General features: G+C 38.3%; 1 pseudogene; it reads left to right on the forward strand.

Moving 5' to 3' along the window:
• The first annotated feature begins 11,557 nt into the window (after positions 1-11,557).
• Btbd10-ps2 (BTB domain containing 10, pseudogene 2) lies at positions 11,558-12,980 on the forward strand (annotated as a pseudogene).
• Positions 12,981-14,046: the final 1,066 nt, after the last annotated feature.

Consider the following 14,046-nt stretch of genomic DNA (forward strand, 5'->3'; position numbering starts at 1 on the left):
CAAAATTCCTACCAGAGAACTTCTACATCTGATAAACAATATTAACAAAGTGGCTGATATAAAATTAACTCAAATAAATCAGTAGCCTCCTTCATACAAATGATGAACAGGCTAAGAAAAAAATTAGGGAAACAACTCCCTTCACAATAGCCATAGATAATATAAAATATGTTGGGGAAACTCTCACCAAACAAGTGAAAGATCTGTATGATAATAAGTTCAAGTCACTCAAAAAGAAATCAAAGAAGACCTCAGAAAATGAAGAGGTATCCCATCCTCATGGATTGGCAGAATTAACATAGTAAAAATGGCCATCCTACCAGAGGCAATCTACAGATTCAACACAATCCCAATAAAATTCCCAACACAACTCTTCAAAGACATGGGACGAGCAATTCTCAAATTCATCAGAAAAGGCAAAAAACCCAGAACAACAAAAACAATACTTAATAAAATAGAGCTGCTTGGGGGACCTCAAGCTCTACTGCAGAGCAATAGTGATTAAAAACTGCATGGTATTGGTACAGAGACAGGCAGGTTGATCAATGGAGTAGAATTGAAGATCCAGAAATAAAACTTTATACTTTACAGACATTTGATCTTTGACAAAGAAGCCAAAAATATACAGTGGGGGGAAAAGCAAGCATCTTCCATAAATGGTGTTTGTCTAACTGGCTCTTTGTATGCAGAAAAATGAAAACAGACCCATATTTGTCACCCTGCACAAAGTTCAAGTCCAAGAGGATCAAGAACCTCAACATAAAACCAGATACATTCAGTCTAATCCTTGAACTCATTGGCACAGGGGGAAATTTCTTAAACAAATCTCCAATGGCTCATGCTCTGAGATCAAGAATTGATAAATGGGACCTCATGAAACAGGAAAGCCTCTGTAAGGCAAAGGACATAGTCAATAAGACAAATTGGAATCCTATAGACTGGGAAAAACAATCTTCAACCCCAATATCTGATAGAGGGCTAATATTCAAAATATATAAAACACTCAAGAATCTAACATCAAATAAAAAAAGCAATCAAAACATGGGGTATAGAACTAAACAGAGTATTCACAACAGAGGAATCTCAAATGGCTGAGAAGCACCTAAATAAAATGTTCAAAGTCCTTGGTGAGCAGAGAAATGCAAATCAAAACCCAAGATTACACCTTACACCAATAAGAATGGCTAAGATCAAAACCTCAGGTGACAGCAAATATTGGTGAGAATGTGCAGAAAGAGGAACACTCCTCCATTGCTTGCAGGATTGCAAACTGATACAACCACTCAGGAAATCAATCTGTAGTCTCCTCAGAAAACTGAAAATAGATCTACCTGAAGACCCAGCTATACACTCTTGGAAATATACTCAAAGTATACCAGGCCGCAGGGGCACATATTTCACTGTGTTCGTAGTGGCTTTGTTTGTGAGAGCGAGAAGCTGGACACAACCCAGATGTACCACTACAGAAGATCATATACAGAAACTGTGGTTCATCTACACAATGGAATTCTACTCAGCTATTAAAAACAAGGACAGCCTGAGTTTTGAAGGCAAATGGATGTAACTAGAAAATATCATCCTGAGTGAGGTAACTGACACCCAAAAGGACATGCATGGTATATACTCTCTAATAAGTGGATATTAGCTAAAAATGTACAGAATACCCAGGATACCATCCACAGAACCCAAAACAAGCTGAAGAACCCAAGTAAGGACACCTCAATCCCACTTGGGAGGGAGAAGAAAGCAATCACAGGACGGGGGAAGGTAGAAAGGGGTCTGGGTGGGAAAAGGGACAGGGAGAAGAAGAGGGAAATGTTATCAGGTACTGGGTCAGAGGAAAGGACTGAAGTCCTGCGGGCCAGCAGAAAGAATGGAAACAGGCAACCTCAGGAGGTAGGGTGGGGGTGTGTGTGTGTGTGTGTGTGTGTGTGTGTGTGTGTGTGTGTGTGTGTGTTGGGGTGGGGGTTGGGACCTTCCAGAAGATAACAGAGACCTGGGAGTTGAGAGACTGTCAGGACTCAAAGGGAGGCACCTTAAATTAAGTGCCCTAAAGTGGGGAGAGGGAACTTGTATAGCCCACCTCCAGCAGAAAGACAGGGTATCAAGTGAGAGAGGGGGTTGCCATCTCACAGTAAAAAACTCTCACCCATAACTTTTCCTGTCTGAAAGAATTACAGGGACAAAAATGAAGAAGATCCTGAGGAAAAAGAGGTCCAACAGCAGGCCCAAAGTGAGATCCAGCTCAAGGCGAGGCCCCAAAGGGATCTATCATGACTGCCCTCTGAAAGGCCCAACAAGCAGCTGAAAGAGTCAGATGCAGATATGTGCACCCAACCAATGGACAGAAGCTGCTGACTCCTGTGGTTGAATTAGGGCAAAACTCGAAGAAGCTAGGGAGGAGGGCAATCCTGTAATAGGACCAGCAGTCTCAACTAACCTGGACCCCTGAGTTCTCCCAGACACTGGATCACTAACCAGGCAGAATACAACAGCTATTAAGAAGCCCCCAACACATACACAGCAGACTGCCACATCTGGGTTCAGTTAGAGAAAATGTACCTTACACTCTAGAGACTGGAGGGTGATAGGTCTGGTGGGGTAGCAAGTGGGAGGTGTGGCAACATCCTCAAAGAGACTGTCAGAGGGTGGTCTGGGAGGGGAATAAAATCTGGAGTGTAAAAAAAAATTAAATAAAATTTTAGAAAAAGAAAAGAATTAAATACTGGCTAAATGTTTGGCACCATTGGTTTTAGAACACCTTCATGACTTTTCCATTGATTTTTTTTCTAATCAGCAGTGCTGAGAAAGTTGCTTCATACAACACACAGTACAAAATGGAAGAAGGATGTTGAGGCTTTTTCTGAAGTGGTTTGAGCTCCTGTCCTGATCCCAAATTCGTTTAATTTCCTATGCTTTCTGTTAGCCTTATTTTGAGATCATCTATCTATCTATCTATCTATCTATCTATCTATCTATCTATCTATCTATCTATCTTTTTGCAATTACTCAAGGAAGGTAATTCAAGTAAAAGTAATAGAAATTATAATGAATTTCTTTCTGAGAGAAAAGAGAACATTTAGATAATCTTACTGTACCATCCCTCAAGACCCTGATCCTTTAAAAATGTGCCATGAGAAAACATTCAGGTCAAATAATCAAAGTTAGTTTGTTACCTTTTACTAGAATAACGATGAACATATTTTTACTAATTAAGATTATTCTGGTTGATACAATCATGTAGTACATATATAAGCAAGAATATTTTAGCTTTCCAAAAAAATTCACAGAGAATACGAAGGAATCTAAGCACATTATAAATTAAAGTGAACTGAATGTTTCCACCGAGCATAAAAGAACTGGTGTAGCTCATCTCCATCATTGACTGTGTATTTTTTCCCTGAATTCTGTTATCAACTTTAACCATGGTTTCTATGGTCTTATACACATAACCAGAAGACAAAATTATCATTTAAATATATTGGCATCACTTGTCACCTCCTTTATTTCTGAAATTATATATTTTATTCAAATTAAAAATAATAAATATCTTGGTGTTTTCCATACTCAAAGGTGTGAAATAATGAAAGTAATGAATACAATCACTTCAATTGCTGCTCTTTCATAAGGATGGGTTTCATATATTTTTATAATTCATCCTGACTACTTTAGAAATGTGCCAACTCTTCCAGGTTACAAATCATAGCCATTCACCTTGACATATTAGATACTTGTGAAAAGTAAGCACGCCATGCCACGCTGTTCAAATCTCTTTCAATATGTGATTATTTCTAGAATAATTATCTTGAGAGGTAGAAACCATCCATGAGTATGCCTTATCTGCCATATGAGGGAGGGCACAGGCATTGTTATGCAGCAGAAATGATAGTGAATCACAACACTGGAGAAGGAGCTAAGCTTCCTAAACTTGATTTAGAGCCTCGTGTGGTATAGCTTAGACCTGGAGTTAACCTTGTTACCTTTCTCCAAGTCTCTCAGGTATGAGTTTCACACTACCTGCGGGGCATCTCAGTTTCTTTGTGTAGGACTGAAAATTACATTGAACATCAAAGATTTGTGATCTTCCTTACAGACAATTTCCTAGCCTCATTTGTGATACATGTCAGAATTCTCTGAGTATTCAGTAATAATTCAGAGGTTTTAGTTAAACTATGATACCAGGACTAACACTTTCTATGTAGACTGAAGGATAGTAATTATGTGCTGGGCAGGATTAGAGGTGGCGAGGAGGGAAGTACTAGGCTTTGGACAAATCACTGACTGCATTTATCACATTCCTTAGAAGCGTTCTATGGTTTCCTCAGACTCTAAAATGTTTTAAAGTCTCTTAAATATAGAAATAATGAAACCTCAACACCATGAAAATGGATTTAATCCTGATGCTATCAGAGACCAGCAGACCTGCGCAGTTAGAATTTCTTTGTCTTTCTTTTATTGAAAATAGATTTTTGATACAATATATTCTGATTAGTTTCCCCTCTAACATCTCCTCCAAGATCTTCTCTATTTCCTTTCCTACTGAAATCCATATCCATTCTTTGTATCTCTTCTCAGAAAACAAACAGGTATCTAAAAGTAATAAATAAAATAACAACATTTGGTGGATAACTTTATTATTTTCTGCGTATGGTTGCTGGATCAATTAATTTACATGTAACTGCCTTTCCGTAAGTGATTCTTGCAGATAGAACAAAATACACTTCAGGACAACTATGAAAGAGGCTCACTGTTTCCTCGCTGTTGATAAAATGTGTCTAGTTGTCTCACACTCATACCGCCAGACATTCCTCACAGTAAATGACTGTAGCTTCAAACTGAGAGCCAAATTAACCCTTTCTTAAGTTGCTTTTGTCAGGTTTCTTTGTACAGCAATGAGAAAAGTAACTCATACTTTTCAGTAAGAAATCTTCCAATTAGCTGTGCATAATCAAATAAATAACTGAAATTAGCTGGATAATACTATTTATATTATAATCATTCAAGTTCAGGTTTATACCTAGGATGCAGGAGCCATTAAGTCTTTGGGGAGGACTAAAATATATATATATATATTTTATATATATATATATGATTTTGCCTGCACACCAGAAGAGGACACCAAATCTCACTGCAGATGGTTGTGATCCACCACGTGGTTGTTGGTAATTGGACTCAGGACCTCAGGAAGATGCTCTTAACCACTGAAGCATCTCTCTAGCTCCTAATATGTTTTTAATATATGTTCTTCTTTATTCATATCATTTCCCCTGAACCCTCTCACATTATTCTCCCACATTGTTCTCATTCAAATTTATGGCTTCTTTTCTCAGTGTTATTATGTACATATCTGTATATCATAATTTATGTGATTCTCTGACAAGGGCCTTGTGAAAAAGCCTCCGACTTACTTCCATGGTTTCAAATACAGTTCTGTGTGTGGTGTGTGTGTGTGTGTGTGTGTGTGTGTGTGTGTGTGTGTGTGTGTTGAATTTAAATGGGAAGTAACTATCATTTGTGAGAAAAGGAGGCACATTCTGCATCAACCATCTTCACAGAAATGTGTCAACATTTTACTACATATAGCCATTACTAACAAACAAAAGACTTGCAGGATGTCTGTTTAGTCTCTATCTATGGAGACTCTTAGAGGTTTGAATCTGCTGTCTCTAAGCTCAGGCACCCGCTTTAGTCTCAACTGTAATTTCTGAGATCTGTTTTTAGTTGATTTTATTTGCAAATCCTAGTCTCATTTTTAGATAGTAAGGAGTTGTGTGTGTGTGTGTGTGTGTGTGTGTGTGTGTGTGTGTGTGTGTGTGTGTGTGTTTTATAGGTCTTTTAGCTCAAAAGACTCAAGTGATGCTTAAAGATTCAAGGGCCTCACAAAAAGCCTAAAATTTACATTTTAACACATCTCACACATTTCTTAAAATAAATTGCACTGTACAGTATACATTGGAAGAGAGTAGAAAATGAAATATTCAAGGTTTATAGTTCTGCAAAGAAATATATCTATCTCAGATGACTGAAATACAATATTAAGAATTGTGATGAGCTATGGACAATCCACTTCAGTGTTTTCCACAGTATTGTTTGATATATGGAAACTGTTTGAATTTTCTCAGTATATCTACTGTCAGAATATTTATTGGGTCAGTAAGGTAAGAATCAGGTTACAATAAATATTTGTGTTTTCAAATATCATTTGATATACATTGACAGCTCATGTGAGTATGAAACTTACTGTGCAAAATTCTAAAAATCACATTAACTTTTCTATAAAGAGTATATGTGAATCTATGATGATTATTTAAAAAATAATAATAGGTTCTATGTATTCACGAATTCATTTTGGTCATTATGTGAAAGGTTTTAGCTAGAGAAATCTTGGATGTTTTCATAAGTGCTCAATAGTGACCATGATTTCAGAGCTAAAAGTTAAAAGACTACACTCACTCTGTGTTTATGTCGATTTATATTACTTCAAAATATTCATGCCAGCCTGTGGATATGAATTTATGAAATTTTTGACTACTTTTCTATTTATAAAAAAATTGAGCCTATAGTTTACATACAAATTTGTCTATGGAAGGCTAACTACACATGGCAAGGGCTTGTAAATTCTTTAACTGAATCAACCAGGAACTGGAATTACAAGGCAAAATACATCTCCAAAGAACCTCTGATTTTGAGTGTGTGTGTGTGTGTGTGTGTGTGTGTGTGTGTGTGTGTGTGTAAATAAACTTTTATAGAATGTTCCCAATCATTACTTGTATTTGAAAAGTATTTTTAAACTAAGGGAACCATGATACCCAGAGGGGATCTTCCATTTAATCTGCTTCCAACTTAATGTTTTAAAACTTTAGCATGCACTATACTCTCTTTCCATACTTACAAGTATTAAATTGATTAGTTAGTATGTTTTTACTAAATCTTACAGTATGCAGTGTCTTCCTAAGATATAAGGCTAGTAAGCCTTGATATCAGTTACTGCAATTACATGGATACAGTGAAGTCTGAGAAAATGGGCCATTTATTTAATAAAATCTTTGTAAAATAAAGCACTTACAAAAAAATCCTTCAACATAGAAACTCTGCTGTCCATACCAGGAGTCTATCACAGAAATCATTCCCATCAACAGGGCTTATTTGAAAGTGCCAGATGTAATTTGTTCTAAGAAGGTAAAAAGAAAAAATGCAATCCCCATCAAAATTCCAACTCAATTCTTTATAGAGTTAGAGTAATTTTCAAATTCATTTGGAATAACACAAAACTCAGGATAGCCAAAACTATTCTCAACAATAAAAGAACTTCTGGGGGAATCACCATCCCTGACCTCAAGCTGTATTACAGAATATAGTGATAAAAACTGTATGGTATTGGTACAGAGACAGGCAGGTAGAACAGTGGAATAGAATTGAAGACCCAGGAATGAACCCACACACCTATGGTCACTTGATCTTTGACAAAGGAGCTAAAACCATCCAGTGGTTAAAAAAAAAAAAGACAGCATTTTAAACAAATGGTGCTAGTTCAACTGGAGATTAGCATGTAGAAGAATGCAAATTGACCCATTATTATGGCCCTGTACAAAGCTTAATCCAAGTAGAGCAAGGACCTCCACATAAAACCAGATACGCTCAAACTAATAGAAAAAAAGTGAGGAAGAACATCAAACACATGGGCACGGGGGAAAATTTTGTGCACAGAACACCAATGTTCTTATGCTCTAAGATCAACAATAGACAAATGAAACCTCATAAAATTTCAAAGCTTCAGTAAGGCATAGAACACTGTTGATAGGACAAAACAGCAACCAACAGATTGGCGAAAGATCTTTAGCAATCCTAGATCCAATAGAGGGTTAATATCCAATATATCCAAAGAACAGAAGAAGGTAGACTCCAGAGAATCAAATAATCCTACTAAAAATGGGGTACAGAGCTAAACAAAGAATTCTCAACTGAGGAATATTGAATGGCGAGAAGCTCCTAAAGAAATGTTCAACATCCTTAGTCACCAGGGAAATTCAAATCAAAACAACCCTGAGATTCCACCTCACAGCAGTCAGAATAGCTATGATCACTGGCGAGGATGTGGAGAAATAGGAACCCTCCTCCATTGTTGGTGGGATTGTAAGCTGGTATAACCACTCTGAAAATCAGTCTGGGGGTTGCTCAGAAAATTGGATATAGTACTACCTGAGGACCCAACTATATCACTCCTGTGTATATACCCAAAATATGCTCCAACATATAACAAAGGCGCATGCTCCACTATCTTCATAGCAGCCTTATTTATAATAGCCAGAAGCTGGAAAGAAACCAGATGTCCTTAACCAGAGGAATGGATACAGAAAATATGGTACATTTCCACAATGGAGTACTACTCAGCTATTAAAAACAATGACTGCATGAAATTCTTAGGCAAATGGATGGAACTAGAAAATATCATCCTGAGTAAGGTAATCCAGTCACCAAAAAACACACACATGGCATGCACTCACTGTTAAGTAGCTATTAGCCTAAAAGCTCAGAATATTCAAGAAACAAATCACAGACCATATGAAGCTCAAGAAGAAGGAAGACCAAAATGTAGATGCTTCAGTACTTCTTGGAAGGGGGAACAAAATACACATAGGAGGAAATACAGGGACAAAGAGTGGAATAGGGACTGGAGGAAAAGTCATCCAAAGGCTGCCCTTGCTGGGGATCCATCCCATATACAGTCACCAAACCCTGTCACTATTATGGATGCCAATAAGTGCTTGCTGATAGGAGCCTGATATAGATGTCTAATGAGAGGCTCTACCAGAGCCTTATTGATGCACATGAAGATGTTTGCAACTAACCATTGACCTGGGCACAGGGATCCCAATGAAGGAATTAGAGAAAGGACTGAATTTGCTGAAGGGGTTCCCAATAGGAAGAACAACAATATCAACCACCCAGACTCCCCACAGCTCCCAGGGACTAAATCACCAACCAAAGAGTACACATGGAGGAACCCATGGCTCCAGCTGCATATGAAGCAGAGGATGGCATTGTCCAGCATCAATAGGAGGAGAAGCCCTTGGTCCTGTGAAGGCTTGTTTCCCCAGTGTAGGAGAATGCCAGGGTGTTGAGGTGGGAGTGGAAGCATCTTCATAGAAGCTGAGGAATGGGAAGGGCGAATGGGACAGGGGAGAAAGGGGATAACATTTGAATTGTAAATACACAAAATATTCAATAAAAATCATTTAAAGAAATAAAAATAAATTGTTTACAGGGTTGGATAGCACAGCTTAGAGTGTTTTCATTTGAACTGGGTTGTTTGGGATGAGACACAGAACAACCTTGTGGAAAAGAGTAATGCTCCCAAATTAAGCAGGGTTTCTACAACTCCATGATTGTGAAATTCAAAATAACATGGTGTATTTTAAGCATGTTCATGTGGCTTCTTCCAAGACAAAAGAGAGGGGAGAGGGTTAGATGCTTATTAAAAATGTGCTATGTAGAGAATACACAAGGAAAGCAATCTAGTGTTATTAATAAGTCAAATATGATTTAAATGGCAGTCCCTGATTGTAGCTGCTTCCAAATCAAATCAATAAAAATATTCCAGTGCAATAACTTTACATAGAGATGCAAAATTAAATTTCTCCTTCCCCACATTTATGCACAAAACAAGTTGGAAGAATTTTCCTGTATTGGAATTTAATTATTTATTCCAATAAATATATGTATCTTGAAAAATGAGGCTTCAGGCAGCATCAGATTACTTCCCATGCAAATAGCGATTGCTCTTGGGGGAATACACAGCTTGATTATTGTTTCTTTGTAATAAAAAGAAAATCTCTAAGAATGACTTCAAAAATTTTAGCTAAAGATAACACATCAAGCACAAAAACACTCTGTAGATATTGTAGTTCATTTTGTAGGCTTAACAAATTCTTGCAGCCGATGAACAAAATTATCTTATAAAAGTTTTATTAAAATGAGGTTTTTTTACATATTAAAGGAGTGATTAGAATTCTTTCTCAGGGTCATTGTAAAGCTCAAATCTTATACATTATTACCTTTTTATGTCTTTGCTTTTTTTATGGCAAACACAAAATAAAACTGAACATTTTCCCACTATATTAAACATTAACTAGCACATGATCTGATATTATAACTTCTGATTAGATGGAATAATTTGCATAAACTGTAAAGTTACACTTTTTCTAATGGTTAGAGAAGATAGGTTAGGTTTTGTATAGTAGTGATAATTCAGTTTTAAAGCCTGCATCAAGGGATGTCAATTCAAATGTTCTTAAAATACAAACAGGTAAATAAAAGCTTCAGATAGAAGACAATCAGGGTTCATGGGTGCAGCTGCCCCATTGTGGTAGCATCACACTGTTTCCTTCTAGTCATCTAGAAACCCTGGTTCTTGCAGTTTTTTTCACCCCATCTTCCTCCATGATTCCAGGGTCTTGCGATAATACACATGTATCTTTGGTGTTAAGCACTCCAGGATCTCTTATTCTCTGAATTTTGACCAGTTATGAGTCATTATGTTACCATGTACTGCAAGAAGAAATTTCTGATGAGGGTTGGGAAATCTATCAACAGCACTACATCACTGGAGGCTTGTTTAATACTGTGTTCATTTAGCAAAATAATAATAGTAGTCTCTCCCCCAGGGTCTATGACCTTTTCATCTTGTGGAACAGAGCTTAAATGGAACAGAAACTGAGCAGCACAAACTGAACAGGATGGGCTCTAGAAAACCTAAAAGACAAGAAATTGGGAGAGTAGGGAGGTGGAAGCAGGTCTGGGAGGAGTTGGGGGGGGGGTGATATAGCCAAAATACATTGTCTACAATTCCCAAGTAATGAATAAAAATATGAATTAAAAATGCAACACAAATAAACAGCCGAGATAATATGATTTATTAATGGCAAAAGACATGAAAAACTACAGAAGAAGAGTATCTTTAAAATATTATTTCAAGTATATTAATCCTGATAGTATATGCAGTTTAAATCAGAGGCAACAGTATTATGAGAGGAATTAGATAGACACCAATACCCTGGCAGACTCAAGGGTCCTATCCCCAGCCCTCACAACAACTACTATGAACCAATATTATTTCTTTCATATTGGGAGAGAAACGAATGTATCCAGAGAAAGAAAAGGAAAACCGAAGGTCATTAAACATGCGGTAAGGAGGGAACCGGCGGGCAACCTGCCTAAGGAACCTCTGGTAGACTCAGGCACTGGAGTAGCCTCACACCTAGCACCAGTTGAGTGAGCAGGGGAAGCAGAGTGGCTTGCGCTCTTCTAGCTCTTCTCCTCAACTCTCCGTGGACATCTCAGGGGTGGATAGGGCAGAGTAACCCAGAGCCCCCCCCCCTTCCTGTCAACTTTGGGTCACAGCAACAACACTAAAAAGGTGCATCACAATAGGGCGGTTTTTATTAGCAGGCTAGATCTCTGTGAGGGGGAAGAAAATGGAGCACCTACATTTCTAACTGGATTATGGGTGCTACGTGTGTGTTTTTCAGAGCAGTAGAGTGAGGAAACTTGAAGTGGGATGGCAGGATGGCCTCATCTCTATGACAGTAACTCCTATGGTCCAGAGAATCGGAATCAGAAATTGCAGTAGTAAACCTCGTAAACTTTATAAACATTCAAGCACTGCCTCACGTAATGCTAAGGGGGAGTCGACCACACCAAAATGAGTCTGCATGTTAGTGGGGGGCATGAGAGATCAAGAGATAGATGAAGGTCAAGTGACAGATCATGAGATTCATCTCATGAGAGAGCAGAGTCTCAGCTCATTCCTTGTATTCAAAATGTGACTTCACCAACAAGGCAGCATCATATTGAACAAGAAAAAGACCATAGTTCGTCTCGTCCAAGCAGTCCTCAAAGAGCATCCCGAAATGGCTCCGTAAGCAGCGCTGGGAACAGTAACCGGAACAGCAGTCAGTCAAGCTCAGATGGAAGCTATAAGACGTCTGGGGAGATGGTCTTTGTGTATGAGAATGCAAAAGAAGGGGCTCGGAGTGTGAGGACATCTGAGCGAGTGACCCTGATAGTGGATAACACCAGATTCATTGTGGACCCGTCCATTTTTACTGCCTAGCCAAATACACTGTTGGGCAGGATGTTTGGATCTGGTCGGGAACATAATTTCACATGTCCCCGTGAGAAGGAAGAATATGAGGTGGCAGAGGAAATTGATTCTACTGTGTTTCAAGCTATTTTGGATTACTATAAGACAGGAATCATCCGCTGTCCTGATGGCATATCTATTCCTGAACTGAGAGAAGCATGCAATTATCTTTGTATCTCTTTTGAATACAGCACAATTAAATGTAGAGATCTCAAATTATGATCAAGTTATCAAATGATGGTGCTCGTAGACAATTTGAATTTTATCTGGAAGAAATGATCCTCCCTCTCATGGCAGCAAGTGCTCAGAGTGGGGAACGAGAGTGCCATATCGTAGTGCTTACAGATGATGATGTAGTAGATTGAGATGAGAGGTATCTACCCCAGATGGGAGAGGGATATTCACAGGTTATTTACGGCACAAAATTAGATAGATTTTTTTTCAAATACATTGAAAACAGAGACGTGGCCAAATCAGTTTTGAAGGAGAGGGGTTTTAAGAAGATTAGATTGGGAATAGAAGGCTACCCTACCTACAAAGAAAAAGTAAAGGCCAGCGGGCCATCCAGAAGTCATTTGCAACTATGTCCTAAGACCCTTCATTTGAATTTCCTGGGAGAAGGAGGAAGGAAAGAGTCAGCACGTAGACTTCCAGTGAGTAAAGAGTAAATCTATCACCAAGCTGGCAGCAGCTGCTGCAGACGTTCCCCAGGACCAGCTGGTAGTCATGCACCCCACTCCCCAGGAGGATGAGCTGCAATAACCTTCCCAGCTACCCCGCCTCGGGCAACAATGTCCTCGATCCTGGAGCACAGAATCCAGTGCTGGGATGTGGATGATCCTCATCATGCCCCAGGTAAGATGCAGAATATTACAGAGTTGCACTTATAGATTGCACTTATAGATGGTGGTTAAATGGTTAAACGGAGCTGCTGAAGCCGTTTTAGAGCTGTGGTGCCCAGCGTAACACGCGTGCTTCTATCCGAGTGCCCCTCAGCACAGGATGTATAGTTGGTCCACAACAAGCACAAACGTATTTATCTTGGGTTTATTTAAACAATTGGGATGAAATTTGATGCTTACCGTGTTGGTTCACTCATCTCCAGAGCCCTGCAGCCCTTTTAAGAGTGAGTCACATGCAGGGAGGGTGAAGGTCAAGAGGTGGTTTACTGTTCCTCTGCCTTATCCCTAATCTGTTCATATATTTATTTACTAATGATTTTTTTCCTTAAGAGTTATGGGATGGGAAAATGGACTGTTTGCTCTTCATTTACTAAATGATTGTAAACTCCAGTTTTCCATCAAACTAAAATGTCATTGTTTTAATGTTTCTGACCAAAAAAAAATGTAGTAAGAAACACTCATTTGGCTCTAAAACCTCTGACCATGAGGAGAAAGGAAGAGGCATCTCTAGAGATCTCTTGGATCTGAGATTTCAAAGAGCAAGAGTTATATGACCTCTCCCAACCTACGCTCCATTGACATCTTTCAATTAATGTATTACCTTGGAAATATAAGTAACAACAAAACAAACCTTGCATTGACTGACAGGAATTAAAGCAGCAATCTTGGGTGATTATATTCCAGCAGTTGCATCAAAGGCAACTTGAAAAGAAAATACCTCATCTTCCAAACACCTGGAACTGTCTGAGTCACTGGACTTAAGTGATAGCTCCTTTTCAGACAATCACATGCAGAATGTGTAACTTTGAAATAGAAATTATGCAAAGAACAAAAAGAATTTACTGAAATCTGAACTCATCTTTCTTAAGGATACTTACATATATTCTCAAAGGCATTACCCAAATTTGCAAATAACTACAGCACCACAGGTTATTATCCATATGGGAAAGAAAGCAATAACTTTCCATACATATTCAGACATAAATTATAAAAATGATCAAA

The sequence above is a fragment of the Rattus norvegicus genome, chromosome 5 (genome assembly GCF_036323735.1).
Source record: "Rattus norvegicus strain BN/NHsdMcwi chromosome 5, GRCr8, whole genome shotgun sequence".
Lineage (NCBI taxonomy): Eukaryota > Metazoa > Chordata > Mammalia > Rodentia > Muridae > Rattus > Rattus norvegicus.